Source organism: Plodia interpunctella, chromosome 1, assembly GCF_027563975.2.
Source record: "Plodia interpunctella isolate USDA-ARS_2022_Savannah chromosome 1, ilPloInte3.2, whole genome shotgun sequence".
Taxonomy (NCBI): Eukaryota; Metazoa; Arthropoda; class Insecta; order Lepidoptera; family Pyralidae; genus Plodia; species Plodia interpunctella.
The window spans coordinates 2,108,152-2,128,975 of NC_071294.1; the positions used below are offsets into that span (position 1 = coordinate 2,108,152).

A 20,824-nucleotide genomic window follows, 5' to 3' on the forward strand; every position below is an offset into this window, starting at 1 on the left:
GAGTTTACATTTTTTACCGGCACTCCCGCATTGCATTGCGTTCGCTACTTCTCCGTATTTTTAACACTGACCTGACCAGTCAAAATCGGCTATTTCTCAGATCTCCATTTTGCGTACATTGTCGGCCAAGGTGAAGACGAAATATCGTTGTAAATTTATTTTTCTGATCTGTAAAGTTAAGACTTAAAATATGACCTTTATTTACTTTGAATTCAATGTAACTTAACATTTAATATTCTCGTGAAATAAACTTGTAATAATGTATCTGTAATTGTCTAGTTATTATCTGATTGTAATTATGATAAAACTGTGAAGCGAAGTCAAAACAGCTTGTGGAATAAATTATTTTCAAGATGAATCATCAAGGAAAATGTTTGATTTAATTTAAGAGGCAAGAAGGTCTTACGTACGGAACTAGGCTATGGAGTCAATTAATAAAGAGATTAAAGAAAATTTATTTAAACTAGACGATAAATATAGAAATTATTTAATTTATTAAATAAATATTGCATAAAAATCTAATCTAACAATCAAACATTAATTGCAACAAAATTTACAAGCTTAAACTGTTTAAAAATATATTTAACTTAATTTAGATATTAGAATATATATAATTCAAAATGATTTATCCTAATCCTAACTAATATTATAAAAATGCGGAAGTAAATATGTTTATCACCACTTTACGCTTTATCTACTCAACCAATCTTCGTGAAATTTTGCAAACATGTAGTTTGAAATACGGAGAAGGACATAGGATATATACCTTTCAACCCGGAAAAAATAAGTGTTCCCGTGGGAATTACTCAAATAGCAAAACCTAGTTTTTAAAATGAATAGGAATGAAATTATATTGAATTTGTTTAAATAAATGTATCATTTACCAAGCATTACAGTGTACTTTCCAATAAATTGTACACTTTGTTCGCTGTAAAACAATATTCTTCCATTTCAGAGTGAAACATAGCTCGTGGATAGTGATGAAAGTTTGCTTGATGAGAACTTTGGACTTTGAAGTGTAATGATATCTGAATATATCTTGTACAGAATAATCCGTTATAAGAAGTTTTTTGTACATATTATTACAATTCTTTAAGCTATAATACATATTTTTTACAATTTTCTAATCTTGTCAGCTACCCATTATAGGTACAAGGCTTCGAGAATAAACATAAATCTATCATACACTCATATTAATAAAATTAACGATGTCTGAAGTTAATATACTTTATTTATTTACCAATTTATGTACACGAATAGATTATATAAGAAAAATAAAAAGTGGAATAATAGTACAGAGGTACTTTACCTATGTTGCAGTAAAAAAATCATGTATGTGACTGTACTGACCTGTAACAAAAATAAATTGTTAAATGCGATAATCCGCGAGTGTGAATTCGATCATTATATAACTAAAAACACACAATATCACGTATTTTTCCCTTACGGGGTATACAAAGCCAGGAGTTGTACAATGAATTTTTCATTCATTCCAACAACAATATACACGTAATAAAACCAGCTATGTCTGTACTGTAGGAGATATTATAGAAATATAATTTATTATATAAATATTAGAGGCCGAAACATTTATTTTTGCACGTTCGACTTTATTTTTGTTCGCGCATCATGCAAAATCGACTGGACAAAATTTGATGCGGTTCACAGTTGTATAGCCGATGGTCTAACTAAAAATCCGGATGGGTTTCGTCGCGAGACGTTGCTTAGAACCAGAGACATTGACTATAATAAATTATAACGAACACGAAATAAACGCGGAGGAAGCCGCGTGCGAAAGCTAGTATAAAAATATAATACATACAATAAATACGTGCAAATATTGTTAATGATATGGTAATATTATTCAGTAGATTACGTCACGTGGTGAAATTTGGGCTGGCGAGCATTTTTCATTATTCCAGCGTCAACCCCACGAACCGACTGCTTGTGCTGTTGGTAGTGTGTTGCCATGTTACTCGTAGGGTTGCCAACATGTTGATAATAAATAAAGAAATACAATAATGTAAAAACATGTTTCTGTTTCCATGTTGGTTTAAGAGCGAAAACATGGAGATTTTTCTTATAGACTTGCCAGTTACAAGACACTTACTATGTATTATGGGACTGAACTTTATTATGATTCTTTGGATTCTTTTGGAGAGAGCCAGATAGAAAGAAAAAAGAAATCGTTCTTATTTCTTACAACGGTTTAATACCTATATTTTGTATATAAATAAGCACCAAATATTGATAACGAAACATGGGAAATATTTACCGGAAATCTTCAACATAATCACTTGGAATCAAAAGCTCATCCCAAAATATAGGGACTCGACTCGAGGTAAGCGTTTGTGAGTTTATATGTTTGAGGCGGGTAACCTCCGAAAGTACCGAACCGTTTTAAAAAATATTTCACCATTATGAAGGTACATTATCCAAGATTGCTATAGGCTATGTTTTAACTTAAAATTTCTACGGGCGCGAAGCCCCGGGCAGCATCTCTTTATAATAATAGTGTAATTGATTAACCGAACCTGCTACCAAAATTTCACGGAAATCGGTTGAGAAGTGTGACTTCTAGAGGAGAACACGTAAGCATTTTTGGCCAAACTGAAACGGAGATCTTAATCGTTTCGCTTGGTCAATAATATAAAGGAAAATAGGAGAATAATATGCGTGTTCATGAAAACATATCTTGAAGCTTTCATAAGATACTTACTGATAGGAAGAAAATTTAATTGCTGCCGAGCTCCCGATATCACCTTACTTGTGTAGGAATGTGGTACAATTATAAGCGGAAGCGTTTGCAATAAAACCATTTGGTTATGTAGTTATCAAACAACAATTCAAAGTTAGCGATAGATTCGGTTTGTTCATTTTGATAAAATTCAGTTGTTATGTGAACGTTTAAATGGCATAATTAAATATTTCGTCAACTCGAGTTTTCCTTCCCCTTCTATAGTTTAGCCTTATAGTATTCTATAGAATGGGAAGGAAAACAACAACATACTTAAGACAATGGTAATATATAAAACGGCGTGGCCATTTTTGTCTTCACTATATCTGAATAAGTATATGTATATAAAGTTCCATCTATATTTTAACAAGTTATTATCTGCCTTGCAATGTATCAACAATCAATCAATCTAGCAACACAATTTTGAAGCAGATATCTTCAACCAATTGAGGTGAAATTTGTACACACGTTTAGTCTGGATGACAATGCATTATTATGATAAGCTGATGGTACTTAGGAGGTCTCGTTATACAGACACGCTACCGCTTACGATTTGGCCCACATCTGATCCGATAGACAGTAATTATTAAAGAAGTTTGCCGACAGACGTGCAAGGTAACTGGATTCAATTAAAAGTTAGCGAAACATTCGATTTGTTCATTTTGATAAAACTCATTGGTTTATTTCGGTAAATGTGCGATACGAAAACACACAAGAATAAGAATTTTTATTTTTAAAAAATATTAGGTAAGTATACAGCATGCTCCTCATTCATCGATATTTGCATATTCCTCATTTATTGATTTTTGCATAGGTGGTTGACACATATATGTTTCGCTTTTTCTTATATTCGTAATATCAATTTGTATGTACTTATGTTTTTTTTTTTACTAGCTCACGTATATTTCCAGTATCAGAAGTAAGGTACAACATAAATAAAGAAAAAAATACAAAAAAACGAGTTTAATATAGGCTAAGCACATCATCATAAAAATGCATTGCAATCCAAACTAAAATTATATACAAAATATTTACCTCAAAATTGATTTGCAATATTCCACTCGAAAATAATAGTTGTTCACACATACGTTAAATAAAAGCTTGTAAAAAATGTAATTGAATAAACGAACCAGTGGATATTTTACGTCAATTATAGAGAAAGTTCCTTGAAATTATCAGTTAGTTGATGTAAAGAGTATCGATCGATCCCACTCGCAATAATGGAATCATACATATGAAAGTCCCAATAGTGCCATTTATAAAGAAGTGACGCTTACGCTACAAATGGATAATAAAATTGCAAAAGGCTATATGACACACGTGTCGTGAAATTAATTAATACATTTAACCATATCATCTCACCTCATTCATCGATATTTGCATATTCCTCATTTATTGATTTTTGCATAGTTGGTTGACACGCAAAATTGTGTTTTTTTTTTCTTTCTATCCTAATGACAGTCAACAGCACACCATGTTACCCTGCATGAATCTCTATGGCGCGGCAATACCTGCGAGTTTGCAATGAATTTGGGTAGGTTGATGTGCGGTAGACTGTACGCGTTACACTAATCGATACTAATATCATAAAGAGGAAGTGTTCGTTAGTTTGTGTGTAGGGGATCTTCGGAATAAGGATAATACAATTAACGGTATAACTACTGGTTGTAACTTAACAAAGGCAACAAAATTACTCAACCGATTTCCGAAATTCTTTCACCAGTATTAAGCTAGTTCGTTTCGTGCGCTCACGAAATGAATAGGGTGAAAGAGGAGAATAATAGTAAATGGAAAACATTACAGATAAAATTTTGAATGACAATTCACCTATATCATCAGTCTCTTCAGCCACCAGGGTACTTATATTGGGCCAATTCCCTACAATTCTAATCCCGATATCTCAATGAAGCAAAAGCAAGAAGGCGGCTAGTCTTTCTTTCTTTTCGAGTATGTTATAGCTAACACTTGTGTCGTCTAAAACCACCTGATATGGATTTTATAACTACCTTCTGACGTACGATACGCACTAGGTGAACTTAAACAGTAAACCAGCATTGACAAGAAGCAGGCAGGTTGCACCCTGCCAGTAGAGTGGTACTGTTCTAGGGCTACATTATATACAAGCTACACAAACAATATGCTATTAATAAATAAATAAATATATTAGGACAAATCACACCGACTGAGCTAGCCTCTAAGTACGAGACTTGTGTTATGGGATACTAACTCAACGATACTATATTTTATAACAACTATATATATATATATATATGTAGATAAACATCAAAAACTCGAGCCAATCGGAAAAAGATCATTTTCCATCATGATCCGACCCTCTCAGTTCAGAGGCAAGCACTTTACCACCGCGCCACCGAGGTCGTCTATGAAGCGAGAACCTCAAAATATTTAATGGATCGTCATTTAGCAACATCGATTAAACAATATTGGAGTGAATTCCAAAAGCATTAATTAATAGGGATACAAATTACACCTACAATAAAATGTCAACCGAATGTAATCACTAGGATTAAGTACGAAGTCAAATCACAACGTACGAACTAAATTTTAACACTACTTCTGGTCCATATGTTTCGACCGCTGCGGTCGCGCTGTCATTGCAATTTTTCAAATGTTAACAGGGACACAAATTAGTTTTACTATCTGACTTTAAAATAATTAATGTGTAATGTGTAATGTATGTAAATAATATGGTAATGCCCATTTTATGAATTATTTTTGAAATGATTCCTTCTTCAAGAAAATTTACCGATCGCAATGACAGCGCGGCCGCAGTGGCCAAACTCTCTAAGAACCACCTATAATTATAAAGAAATGAAATCACCGTCGAAGAAGTTCGGTCGAACGCTAGACAGATCGAACTGCTTCATTTGCTTAAAATCATCGAAGATAATTAAAGGAAATTGATGAAGTGAACTTCGATAGCGTGAGAATCAGGCGCCTGAAGGCCTACCACGGAACATACAACGACCACATGCTGACTCTGTACCCCATATAGTAAAGAGAACGTGTGGATCTGGTGGTGCTATGTGTTTTATGTTTCATGGTAGCTCCTGATTCGTGTAAAATCGCGTATTGAGAGCTCAACATCAATATCGCAACATGACATATTGACATTACTGATAATTGAGAAAATTTTCAATTACGTCAGAAATAACAATGGACTTTTAAATGGGTTGACAACAATCAAACCAAACAAGAATAATCAATAAATATCTACAGAGATATGATCTATAGAGACTGAGGGCCTGTTTCACCACTTTCTGATTAAGTGTCGTGTTGTAATCTGACAGATGAACTAACCGCTAGATAAATCTGCTTGATGCGATTGGCTAGTTAGCTCTGTACAATACTTGTGAAACACAATTTTTAACGTTATATATTCGCTATTTATTTTACATTTACGCTATCAAGTTCGTCAGCAATCGGTGGACAGTTTTTGAAGATGTACCTGCCCGTAAACATTAATAATCGTTAAAATATTCAGAAACTTCAAGCGGTGATGTCACTTGCGTGTTAAAATGGCGATAAAACGTACGCAAGTGACGTCAGCTAGGGTTGCTAAACAGCTCTATTGTTTTAAAATTGGAATTCCATATGAATTAACGTTTACGGTACCGATGTTAATAAATTCTCGTGCTTGTTGGGAAAATGTTTTTGTAATAAATTTAATAAAATTCCGATGAATTTATTAAAAATGGACGACTGATTTTTGAATAAATTTAATTTAGCATTTTGAAACCCAGTGAGAGACTTATCGGATTTTTTTTCTTACTAGGTATTGAAACTTAAAATAGTTGATTATAAGAACATTTATTTGGTCTATATTATTATACATAATTGGTTATTTATTTTACAAGCTTTGAAATGTATATGGGTACCTAAGGGTGGAATTTTCAACTCAAATCGAAGCTCAACCAATTGAGCTTAAACTTTGTATACACGTTAAGTTTGTATGACATGCAATAAGATTATATGCATGACCAGATGATGATTGAAGAGAGTCTCAAATTTAGTTTAAACAAGTTTATTTTTTAGACAAAATTAAAAAAACCCCGACTTTCAATATTCATTTCGTTACAACTTATGAACGGCTGAACAGATTTTCATGAAACATGGCTAAGAACACTCGGGATAAAATTATCTATGACACAAAAAAAGAACTAAATGGATATCGGTTCATCCGTTTGGGAGCTACGATGCCACAGACAGACATTTGCGTCGGGGCTTAAAAAGAATGTGTGACATTTAAATCGATTTGTCACACATTGCTTTTAATTAAATTAATTATGAAAAATAATAATGGATGAAAAAATTCATGAAAATTTCCCGCTCGATTCCAAGAATTTTCTCATCTCATTATTATTCTCATGTGTGACAACAAACCAAACTGTTTTAGCGATTCAAGGCGTACGTGGAGTATTCAGTGAATAAATCAAATTGGTAGCAATTTGTGGAGCATGACTAATTAATGCAGCTGTATCGATTGAAACATTGTTTGCTCAACAACGACATACACAATTCGCATAGTATAGATTTGATTACAGGTTTGGGTAAACCTGTATGTTTTTGTGTCAACAGATACATCTATCAACACAAAAACAAAGAGGGCGAACTACGGGTTTCCATTTTACTCTCATTATCGAGTCGATTCGCAGTGAGACGCAGCGAACCAATCACAATGCGGTGTGGTTGTCGTTGTGTCACTATGGCGCACTGTGATTGGTTAGCGGCGTCTCACTGCGAATCGACTCGATGGCGAGATGTAATACCAAAGTCGCACTACGCACACAGTTTAGAATTAGAGTAAGATCGTATTGTGTTGTACATGTAACCGTTTTTAACTCAAATAGATCCAGAATAAATTGTGCATCTGATAATAAAAAGAAGGAAGATAGAACGAGAAAGCGAAGGAAATATTGTCTATTTTTATTCAACTGAGCAAGCAAACAGACATGCGGTCCACCTGATGGGAAGTGGTTACCGCAGCGATAGTGTAAAAAAAAAATACTGAAAATACAGAAAAAAATAAATTGGTATATTTCACATATAATTTCGTTTATGTGAGCAGAAAATAAGAAAAAATAACTGAAAATTTCCACATCCCAAATTCGATGTGTAAATTCACTTTTGAACCGTCAAACTGGTTGAAACTGGATTTCTTTTGTATAGTGACGAATACCTGGCGTCGCGCCAGTGGGATTCCATTGTCACAGCATTGATTGGCTTTCAGTAATCCTAGATGTAAACTGCTGGGTTTTCAAAATGGCCGCTTTCTTGATTTCAAGTCACCTATGTACGTATGAAAGTATGTGTGTAAAATACAAAAAATATCGATATTTTGTTTAGTGATTCGCTATTTCAGAAATAAAATTATATGTTTTTATTATATGTTTTGTTAACGAGTTGTTGTGTTCTATGAAGTAGGTGGTAAGACAAACTTACTGTATAGACGAAAATATCACGAGTCAATTTTATTTTATCTAAGTTCTTAAAAAAAATATATAATAAATAAAAATTATGAAAACAATATTTAATTCCGCGTATAATACATCGTCCCATACAAATGGCAGTCATTAGTGTGATATACGTGTGTCGAGTTGCGTGGGGATGGACGGAACAGGTTGGTAGAACAGAATACGTACGGGTATAGATTACCTGTTAATACGCGTATCTCAGTGGGTGTCACCAGCTAATGATAACTAATAGAAAGTATTTTCATATTAAGCATGAGGTAGACGATAAGGTCAGAAAATTGAAAAAAAAAAAATTAAGCTCTAGACAAAATAGATATAAATATAATCATTGTTATAATTCACAGACTTTAACAATACCGCTAGATCATTTACAAGGATTTAAAGTCAGGAAGTCCATTAAAAAAAAATTATAGAAATAAACGCAACCGTCGTAAATAAACTAAAATTTAGAAACAAGTTTTATCAAGAAGTCATACACGCACTAATTAAGGTAGCTGTCGAATAACCATAGCTTTCTTCGCTACACACACACACACATATTACTCAATCGTGACGTCACGTTAGAGTAACCTTTAGTATGGAGTGTAAGTACTCGCTATATGTTGTTACAGGTTACATTCTACTCATATACAACATTTCATAACAATTCGTCAAGTAGATTTTGTGTGAAAGAGTAACAAACATACACCTCACAAACTTTCGCATTTATAATATTAGAAGGATACGTTAATAATAATATATTACCACTGAAATATGTAAAGTTAGATGTAAACTTGTATGTATTTTTGGCACTTTCTAAAATATTATAGCAGCAAATAACCAAAAAACTACTGTAGTAATAAAATGAATCCACATTTTCTTGTGAAAGTCAATTTTAAACTGAAAAAAACATTTTATACATATTAGTTTAACCTATCAAGTCTCGCGCGGCCCGATCTGACTACGATCCTAAGTTGTTCAATTGTCTTTTTTATCTCCAGGATCGAAGGGTTTAAGTATAATGTTTTATTTTGCAGAAATATCAGTATATTTATTAACACAAAACATCAAATTGTAACTTTACCGATATTTAAATACTAGTTTCACTCATCACTAGAGAGAAATACTTCAGTGCGTACCTAGACAGTGACTAGACTTAGTACCTACCGGTATTTTAGAAGCCGGTCAGTGCGTACCTAGAGAGTGACTAGACTTAGTACCGGTATTTTAGAAGCCGGTAACTATGCTGGTTTATTTATAGGCTTAGGGCTGTCATACGTTACGTTTGTGTAACAATTCGGACAGTTACATTTTAATGTTATTCGCTTGTCATGTCAGAAAGAAAAGATAAAAGGAATCCACTAATCGTGTCGAGTTGTCGCAACTATATCGTCTAATGCCAGGCTACACAATATAGCCCAACTTGGACAGGTGACGAGGCGAATGCATGAACATTGCGTAATTTGTATCAGTGCTTTTATTCACCGTAATGAAAAACCATCCATGTAGTAAGGCGAACTGGTTCGCGATAATGTGGATATGACATACAAACGTGAGGCGCCATTTAGTTTTCAATTATTACGTATCTTTTAAATGTTTTGTAAATATCTTGATATGATCATGAAGGGCTGGTAACCTAGTTAAAATAAAATATATTTCTCTAATAAATTCACATGGTTCAAGAATAGGGTACATGTCTTTGTTAGCAGATAATACAATTGTTACGTTAAATATTCTTCTATATTTTCATAAAGCAAAAGCTTTACTCCACTAAATAAATATAAATATATTAGGACAAATCACACAAATTGAGCTAGCCTTAAAGTAAGTTCGAGACTTGTGTTAAGGGATACTAACTCAACAATACTATATTTTATAACAAATACAAATGTAGATAAACATCCAAGACACGGGCCAATCAGAAAAATATCATTTTCTATCATGAACCGACCGGGTATCGAACCCGGGACCTCTCGGTTCAATGGCAAGAACTTTACCACTGCGCCACTGAGCTCGTCAATGATAATGCCCATCTAATATTCTATTGAAAATTCTATAATAGGATACATATTATTGCAATGGATTACAAATATATTCCAAGAGTCTTTCGGTGTCGAAAATTGTCGAGTAAAGGCATTGTCACATTACAATCCATACTTGTCTATATAGCTTTAGGACGTAAAATCTACTGGACGGATTAATAAGAAATTACACGGAACGAAAATTACACGGACGGTACACGGAAAAAATATAACCTGGAATAACACATAGGGTACTTTTACCCCGAAATTCCCACGGGAACGAAGTCCCGGGGCGCAGCTAGTCCTATATATTCATTAAAATCTAGTTAGAAAAACGTGCTCCATTGTCTGTGCAGCTTCGCTTTGGGTAAGTTGCGTGCAAGTTGCAACTCACCTGCGCGCTGCCATCGTTGTGACAAAATGGCGTAATTTGCTTATTTCGGCGCAGATTAAAGTTAAGATTGACTGGTGCAACCCACTCTAAGGGATTGCTGAAAGGATAAATAATTTCTAAATTTCCGTGATGTCCAAATTATTCATTTTTACGAGCAATAACTTTTTAAGAAGTCTTATATCAATATTTGATCGCTCTATTCGATATTTACTTAAGTTCAATGCGTAAATAAATAGCTTATGGACATTTTACGACGACTTTCCAAAATAAATGGGCGAAATGGATGGAAAAATATAGATCGGATCTGAAACGCTCATAAAACAGTTTTACTTTAAAACAGAACCGGTTACAACTAGTCTAACCAATACTCATTTAAAAACGTGGCGGTTGACGTCATCACGTGGGCGATGATTGAAACACGCTTTTGCTACGATAGTGTATCTATATGAATATAGTTGCTGAAAATCTTTATTGTTATTATGTAAAAATACCATGTCGTTTATTTAGTAGTTTTAGTCTAATTATTCTACCAAATCATAGACGGCGATATCCCTATTTTTTTTGTGGTGTGGTGTGTGTGGTTCCCTTTTTTTTCATTGTGGTGCCACCAAACAACCTAATTTAACATAGTTCTCATCGTATGAGTGAACAGTATTGAGAAATTTGTGATAGAAAGAAAAAAATATGTGCAAAAAGCATGTATAAACAAATTGAAGTTTAATGTTGAAGCGGTGGTGGTTCAGTGGTTAAGATCTTCCGCCTATGATCGAAAGTCCCAAGTTCCAACCATGCTCATGACATATGAGTTTGTATTCCAATCTGACTCAAATATGGTGGATTTTGAAGACCACCACTAGCGTCTGGTAAGGTGCCACACGAAGCAGAATCCACGTTATTAACCCAATTTCCGCATATTCTGTTTGGTTTGGCCGACTTGGACTTTGAACAAGTCTATTTAAAAACTTCAAAGTCAGCCAAGGTTTTTCGTTTATCATGTCCTCCTGCTACCAACGTATTCGTGAGTCGGCTGCCTCGCTAATGTTGACACAACGACAAGAAGGCGAGCATTTCTCACAGATTTACACATAGGTCCTATCAATGTGTGATACGCAACAAAAGCATGGCCAATATACACTTTTTAAAAAACTTTAAATTTGTAGACGTTACGTCACAGACAGCACGTGTAAGACATTCACGTAAGACGTGATTCCTTGGTGGAATTCTCGTGTTCTTATCCTACCTTGGACGGCGGCCATGTTGGAGTCGGGAATCTTTTTGAAACACCGTAAATCATTGGAGTTTCAAATCATCACGTTACCGGTTCATTCAAGAGACGTCACGCTACTACGGGTGCTCGAAATACGTGTATGATATTTTATGTTATGTTTACATTATTCTATTTCGAGATTTGAAGCATACTTTCGCAATAAACTATATAATAAAAAGTTTGATATATTTTCAAGAACATTTTCATCTACATATTTCCCTTGAAAACATGTAGGTACTACAAATAATTTGTCATTGAAACATATATATTAAGGCGTTTTAAGGATAATAATGTTTCTTAGATTGAATCAAAAAACAAAAAAGGAACGAAGGAGAATTAAATTTCTTAAATAAGCGATCGTTGTTTGTTATAAAATGGTCAAAATAACGCAATTCGTCAGATTCGTCACATATTCCTGAGGTTTTTATGAACTACAACATATTGTTGTGTGTTAGCTACACAAATAAATAACTATAAGCGAAGTAAATACCGATTAAAAAGAAAAAGAAAACAGCTACAGGAAAATTGATTTTCCATTACACGTCACTGAGACCGTGCATTAAAAAGCACCGGTGAAAAAAAAAAAATGAGTTCAAACGACTCGCTCGGATGCAAAGGGTAGTAAAATAAAATCTGCAATCAGCACGGCCACTACGGTCCATTTTCATCAATGAGTCTCTTGGTAAAAACCCGATGGAGCTATACCGTTTCACTCATGTAACCTATTTTTATTTGCCTATAAAAGTAACGAATAAGTGGCTTCCACTTTTTATGCAGTCAGTACTTTGGTATTGGTACTTGAATATAATGAATCTTTCTGTGTTTTAATCCCGGTCTCATTCCACGCGTGTACAGTCAACCGCATATCAAGTTAGCCTGAATGTATCTCTATGCTTAAGCGACTAAGTTCTAATATACGTAAATGTAAAAGACTCACATTTGATAATTGTTTTGAAGAAAATTCTGCAGTGCAGTTTGTTGCGTCGCTTCTTCTTCATTACCTACGCTTGGAAATAATTTTTTGAAGTCCATGCACCTATAATTTCTGCTTATATACCTACATTTTAAACAAATGTATATATTGATTGATATATGTATATAATCCTCAATTGAATAAAGAATTTAAAATTTTAAAAAATCATTGCCAACCCGCCGCTTTTACAGTAAAAGCCGCGAGTTTGCAAGTTTACCACGCCATAGAGGTTCATCTAGGGTGACTTGATGTGTTGTTGATTGTACTGCACGAATCAAGGAGCCAATTCTCAAACCAAACAAAAATTTCCACCGCTCGAGATGCAGAAGTAGTGTTATTTTATCAGAGCACGCTGATTATAGCGAAATATGCAATATACATATTTTATGCCATATTTATGCATCACTTCGGCATACCAGAGTTGTTATTGCTGCGCCGTAAATACCGAAACGTATAATATTAATCAATTCTTTATCTACATTGCACATAAGTATGAATAACCGCTAATTCATTGATGTATTTCCATTGTATCTTATACTAGCTGTTTACCCGCGGCTTCGCCTGCTTAAATTCCCTCGGGAACAGTTTTTTTTCGTATATAAAATGGCATAGTTCGTTTCAAATATCCATAGCGCATTTAAAATATTTGGCACCTATCATAGAATACAGGTTTTTCACCAATTCCACGGGAACAATATTTTTTCCCGAGTTGAATGGTACCCTATGTCCTTCTCCATACTATTAATTATATATATAGCGATAATTCAAGAAGATTGGTTGAATGGATAATGCGTGCGTAGCAAAAAAACTTACTTTCGCATTTATAATATTAGTTGGGATTATAGTACTGTATAACATTGTAAAATACTAGATGAGTCCGGGGCTTAGCTCCTGTGGGAATTACAGGATAAAAACAACCCAATGTGATACTATTCCAGGAATAAATGAAATAATAATAATATGAAATTTTGCACAAGGGTGAATTGAATAAAATCCGTGTACGAAGTTTCACAAAATATTGGCGGGTACGCTAAACGGAACTGTCAAAGTGCAATTCTAATGTCTAAATGGAATACTCCCTAGAAACAGACAGTTCTTGGCCCTATTGTTGTCGTCAAGGCAGGGGATTGCGGGTCTAAGCTGGGATTAATGCAGCTCAAATGATCCCCGTCGACCTACTTCGTGGACTTTGTTTTTACGAACAAACAGATTGACATAGATTTCGCGGTTTTAAATCACATGTCGAGGATGGCTCCCGAATGGAGCTAATATATGTCGTAACCGTGAAATAACAACTAAATACTCCATTATGTGCCTTGCCCCATTGCTCCGTCGTCCTCCGTTGCGTAGACGTCCGTCCACGGATAGACGACGTAGAAATTGTATGGTGTACGGCGACGCATATCAGTGTCAAACCTATGGAAGCCAACGCAACGCATTGTGTCGACGAAACCAAGCACGATAGAATAATGGGGCCGGATAAAACGTAACGGTAAATTTACTTTTAATTATACTATGATTATTATTTGTAACCTAATTCTAAACTTATAAATTCCTGTCTCAATAAAAATACTTCTGTTCATGGAACAGGTAATTTTATCTAGCCCACGTTTCAAAATTACACCAGAAAAGTTTTGAACGAGCGAAATTTCAACGAACTTCCTCATTTTCAATGCTAATTACAGACAGCAAGACCACTAATTAAAGATTTATTTACAGCAACAATAAGTGTTCCGTCAAAATCACAATTGCAACATAAAAATATTGCAGAAGGATAACACCAAATAAATGATAACTAATATACAAAAGTATTTGCCATTTAGTGTAGTCTTTTAGTTCTTTCATGGTATTGTTGTTCTACTGTTTTAATTTCTCCACGATCGAAGGGTTAAAAATACCACAAAATACCTAGATTAATACTTCTCGCCATAATTCAATAACTTGAATACACCTATCTTACTTGCCTATTTGCCGTTCAATTTTGTAAGGGGTCTTGACGTCAGTTTTGCAGTCCCAACGCATAAAATGGCTAAGATTATCTTTATCTTAATATACTTATCTAAAAAAAAAATTGCATACATTTATAATAAATTTAATGTTTAATATTTTGTTTAGTTACCTTTACTGTCCCAGGGCGTAATATGGCTAATATTAAATAATGAAAAAATCTTTAGTTTAATAATACTTAACTGGACAAAAAATTTCAAAACAAATTAATTGCACAAATAAATAATAAATAAATTGGCATTAGGAAGATCACCGACCAGATTAATACTTATTATGGAGATACAACTCTGCATTCTCCATATTTTTATATGAAAATGTATTACCGGCTATCTTTGTTTCAGTAATTTATTGTCCGTTGTCTAGCTTTGCATAAGGTCAACGACACAGCTATCTGTCTTCTAGTAGATAAATATGTTGGACAAAAGACAACTGTCTTTAGTTTTTTTTATATGTAATGAATTGTCATTTGTCATTTTTTTTTCACTATTAGTATTACGATATCAGTCATCACATATATTATTTCTGTCATTACGAAGGGAAAAGTTTGTTTTTTATGTACACAACATAACATATTTGTAAATATAAAACTTACAAATGGGAAACTAAAACAAAGGTACTACTTATTTTTATAGAAATTAGAAATTTCTTCCAGTATCTCACTCATAATTAATATAAATAAAATTATTTTTTTCATATTACACCAGTTTAAGATTACATTTCCGAAGTTTTTCCAATATTACGGCTTTTCGTGTGCCTTTCTCAAATACACAGATTTTACGAGATATCCCACTATTCTTCAGCCTTTGAGGACAGACAAGGTGTTTGGATTGAGAACATCAAAGAAACCTTTGAGGATTGATCAACCACGTAATTCAAAAGGTTTGCTTATTTGAATAGGGTGCAAACTGTATTGGTACAAGTAATTTTATTATTTATATCAAAGAAAAGAAGTTTATAATTGGAAACCTAATTCTAATATTATAAATGCTAATGTAGCGAAAGATAACGAATGTCTATGAAATCTACGTTACGGTAGCAAAACGGCCAAGCCACACGTTTTAACTAGAATTTAGAGTATGTGAAGTTAGGTCTGGTAAAGTTAGGGCGTATATATCAAGAATATTGGCTCTAAATGAGATCTGACCACTTTTTCATACATTTTCACTTCGGCATACCAGAGTTGTTATTGCTGCGCCGTAAATACCGAAACGTATAATATTAATCAATTCTTTATCTACATTGCACATAAGTATGAATAACCGCTAATTCATTGATGTATTTCCATTGTATCTTATACTAGCTGTTTACCCGCGGCTTCGCCTGCTTAAATTCCCTCGGGAACAGTTTTTTTTCGTATATAAAATGGCATAGTTCGTTTCAAATATCCATAGCGCATTTAAAATATTTGGCACCTATCATAGAATACAGGTTTTTCACCAATTCCACGGGAACAATATTTTTTCCCGAGTTGAATGGTACCCTATGTCCTTCTCCATACTATTAATTATATATATAGCGATAATTCAAGAAGATTGGTTGAATGGATAATGCGTGCGTAGCAAAAAAACTTACTTTCGCATTTATAATATTAGTTGGGATTATAGTACTGTATAACATTGTAAAATACTAGATGAGTCCGGGGCTTAGCTCCTGTGGGAATTACAGGATAAAAACAACCCAATGTGATACTATTCCAGGAATAAATGAAATAATAATAATATGAAATTTTGCACAAGGGTGAATTGAATAAAATCCGTGTACGAAGTTTCACAAAATATTGGCGGGTACGCTAAACGGAACTGTCAAAGTGCAATTCTAATGTCTAAATGGAATACTCCCTAGAAACAGACAGTTCTTGGCCCTATTGTTGTCGTCAAGGCAGGGGATTGCGGGTCTAAGCTGGGATTAATGCAGCTCAAATGATCCCCGTCGACCTACTTCGTGGACTTTGTTTTTACGAACAAACAGATTGACATAGATTTCGCGGTTTTAAATCACATGTCGAGGATGGCTCCCGAATGGAGCTAATATATGTCGTAACCGTGAAATAACAACTAAATACTCCATTATGTGCCTTGCCCCATTGCTCCGTCGTCCTCCGTTGCGTAGACGTCCGTCCACGGATAGACGACGTAGAAATTGTATGGTGTACGGCGACGCATATCAGTGTCAAACCTATGGAAGCCAACGCAACGCATTGTGTCGACGAAACCAAGCACGATAGAATAATGGGGCCGGATAAAACGTAACGGTAAATTTACTTTTAATTATACTATGATTATTATTTGTAACCTAATTCTAAACTTATAAATTCCTGTCTCAATAAAAATACTTCTGTTCATGGAACAGGTAATTTTATCTAGCCCACGTTTCAAAATTACACCAGAAAAGTTTTGAACGAGCGAAATTTCAACGAACTTCCTCATTTTCAATGCTAATTACAGACAGCAAGACCACTAATTAAAGATTTATTTACAGCAACAATAAGTGTTCCGTCAAAATCACAATTGCAACATAAAAATATTGCAGAAGGATAACACCAAATAAATGATAACTAATATACAAAAGTATTTGCCATTTAGTGTAGTCTTTTAGTTCTTTCATGGTATTGTTGTTCTACTGTTTTAATTTCTCCACGATCGAAGGGTTAAAAATACCACAAAATACCTAGATTAATACTTCTCGCCATAATTCAATAACTTGAATACACCTATCTTACTTGCCTATTTGCCGTTCAATTTTGTAAGGGGTCTTGACGTCAGTTTTGCAGTCCCAACGCATAAAATGGCTAAGATTATCTTTATCTTAATATACTTATCTAAAAAAAAAATTGCATACATTTATAATAAATTTAATGTTTAATATTTTGTTTAGTTACCTTTACTGTCCCAGGGCGTAATATGGCTAATATTAAATAATGAAAAAATCTTTAGTTTAATAATACTTAACTGGACAAAAAATTTCAAAACAAATTAATTGCACAAATAAATAATAAATAAATTGGCATTAGGAAGATCACCGACCAGATTAATACTTATTATGGAGATACAACTCTGCATTCTCCATATTTTTATATGAAAATGTATTACCGGCTATCTTTGTTTCAGTAATTTATTGTCCGTTGTCTAGCTTTGCATAAGGTCAACGACACAGCTATCTGTCTTCTAGTAGATAAATATGTTGGACAAAAGACAACTGTCTTTAGTTTTTTTTATATGTAATGAATTGTCATTTGTCATTTTTTTTTCACTATTAGTATTACGATATCAGTCATCACATATATTATTTCTGTCATTACGAAGGGAAAAGTTTGTTTTTTATGTACACAACATAACATATTTGTAAATATAAAACTTACAAATGGGAAACTAAAACAAAGGTACTACTTATTTTTATAGAAATTAGAAATTTCTTCCAGTATCTCACTCATAATTAATATAAATAAAATTATTTTTTTCATATTACACCAGTTTAAGATTACATTTCCGAAGTTTTTCCAATATTACGGCTTTTCGTGTGCCTTTCTCAAATACACAGATTTTACGAGATATCCCACTATTCTTCAGCCTTTGAGGACAGACAAGGTGTTTGGATTGAGAACATCAAAGAAACCTTTGAGGATTGATCAACCACGTAATTCAAAAGGTTTGCTTATTTGAATAGGGTGCAAACTGTATTGGTACAAGTAATTTTATTATTTATATCAAAGAAAAGAAGTTTATAATTGGAAACCTAATTCTAATATTATAAATGCTAATGTAGCGAAAGATAACGAATGTCTATGAAATCTACGTTACGGTAGCAAAACGGCCAAGCCACACGTTTTAACTAGAATTTAGAGTATGTGAAGTTAGGTCTGGTAAAGTTAGGGCGTATATATCAAGAATATTGGCTCTAAATGAGATCTGACCACTTTTTCATACATTTTCACTTCGGCATACCAGAGTTGTTATTGCTGCGCCGTAAATACCGAAACGTATAATATTAATCAATTCTTTATCTACATTGCACATAAGTATGAATAACCGCTAATTCATTGATGTATTTCCATTGTATCTTATACTAGCTGTTTACCCGCGGCTTCGCCTGCTTAAATTCCCTCGGGAACAGTTTTTTTTCGTATATAAAATGGCATAGTTCGTTTCAAATATCCATAGCGCATTTAAAATATTTGGCACCTATCATAGAATACAGGTTTTTCACCAATTCCACGGGAACAATATTTTTTCCCGAGTTGAATGGTACCCTATGTCCTTCTCCATACTATTAATTATATATATAGCGATAATTCAAGAAGATTGGTTGAATGGATAATGCGTGCGTAGCAAAAAAACTTACTTTCGCATTTATAATATTAGTTGGGATTATAGTACTGTATAACATTGTAAAATACTAGATGAGTCCGGGGCTTAGCTCCTGTGGGAATTACAGGATAAAAACAACCCAATGTGATACTATTCCAGGAATAAATGAAATAATAATAATATGAAATTTTGCACAAGGGTGAATTGAATAAAATCCGTGTACGAAGTTTCACAAAATATTGGCGGGTACGCTAAACGGAACTGTCAAAGTGCAATTCTAATGTCTAAATGGAATACTCCCTAGAAACAGACAGTTCTTGGCCCTATTGTTGTCGTCAAGGCAGGGGATTGCGGGTCTAAGCTGGGATTAATGCAGCTCAAATGATCCCCGTCGACCTACTTCGTGGACTTTGTTTTTACGAACAAACAGATTGACATAGATTTCGCGGTTTTAAATCACATGTCGAGGATGGCTCCCGAATGGAGCTAATATATGTCGTAACCGTGAAATAACAACTAAATACTCCATTATGTGCCTTGCCCCATTGCTCCGTCGTCCTCCGTTGCGTAGACGTCCGTCCACGGATAGACGACGTAGAAATTGTATGGTGTACGGCGACGCATATCAGTGTCAAACCTATGGAAGCCAACGCAACGCATTGTGTCGACGAAACCAAGCACGATAGAATAATGGGGCCGGATAAAACGTAACGGTAAATTTACTTTTAATTATACTATGATTATTATTTGTAACCTAATTCTAAACTTATAAATTCCTGTCTCAATAAAAATACTTCTGTTCATGGAACAGGTAATTTTATCTAGCCCACGTTTCAAAATTACACCAGAAAAGTTTTGAACGAGCGAAATTTCAACGAACTTCCTCATTTTCAATGCTAATTACAGACAGCAAGACCACTAATTAAAGATTTATTTACAGCAACAATAAGTGTTCCGTCAAAATCACAATTGCAACATAAAAATATTGCAGAAGGATAACACCAAATAAATGATAACTAATATACAAAAGTATTTGCCATTTAGTGTAGTCTTTTAGTTCTTTCATGGTATTGTTGTTCTACTGTTTTAATTTCTCCACGATCGAAGGGTTAAAAATACCACAAAATACCTAGATTAATACTTCTCGCCATAATTCAATAACTTGAATACACCTATCTTACTTGCCTATTTGCCGTTCAATTTTGTAAGGGGTCTTGACGTCAGTTTTGCAGTCCCAACGCATAAAATGGCTAAGATTATCTTTATCTTAATATACTTATCTAAAAAAAAAATTGCATACATTTATAATAAATTTAATGTTTAATATTTTGTTTAGTTACCTTTACTGTCCCAGGGCGTAATATGGCTAATATTAAATAATGAAAAAATCTTTAGTTTAATAATACTTAACTGGACAAAAAATTTCAAAACAAATTAATTGCACAAATAAATAATAAATAAATTGGCATTAGGAAGATCACCGACCAGATTAATACTTATTATGGAGATACAACTCTGCATTCTCCATATTTTTATATGAAAATGTATTACCGGCTATCTTTGTTTCAGTAATTTATTGTCCGTTGTCTAGCTTTGCATAAGGTCAACGACACAGCTATCTGTCTTCTAGTAGATAAATATGTTGGA

The 20,824-nt window shown here is 33.8% G+C and overlaps 1 protein-coding gene across 4 annotated transcripts in view; it reads right to left on the bottom strand.

The window, feature by feature from the left end:
• LOC128671464 (pseudouridylate synthase RPUSD2-like) overlaps window positions 1-20,824 on the bottom strand; it is a 336,427-nt gene that overhangs the window by 161,862 nt on the left and 153,741 nt on the right. The gene's annotated exons all lie outside the window — the stretch shown is intronic.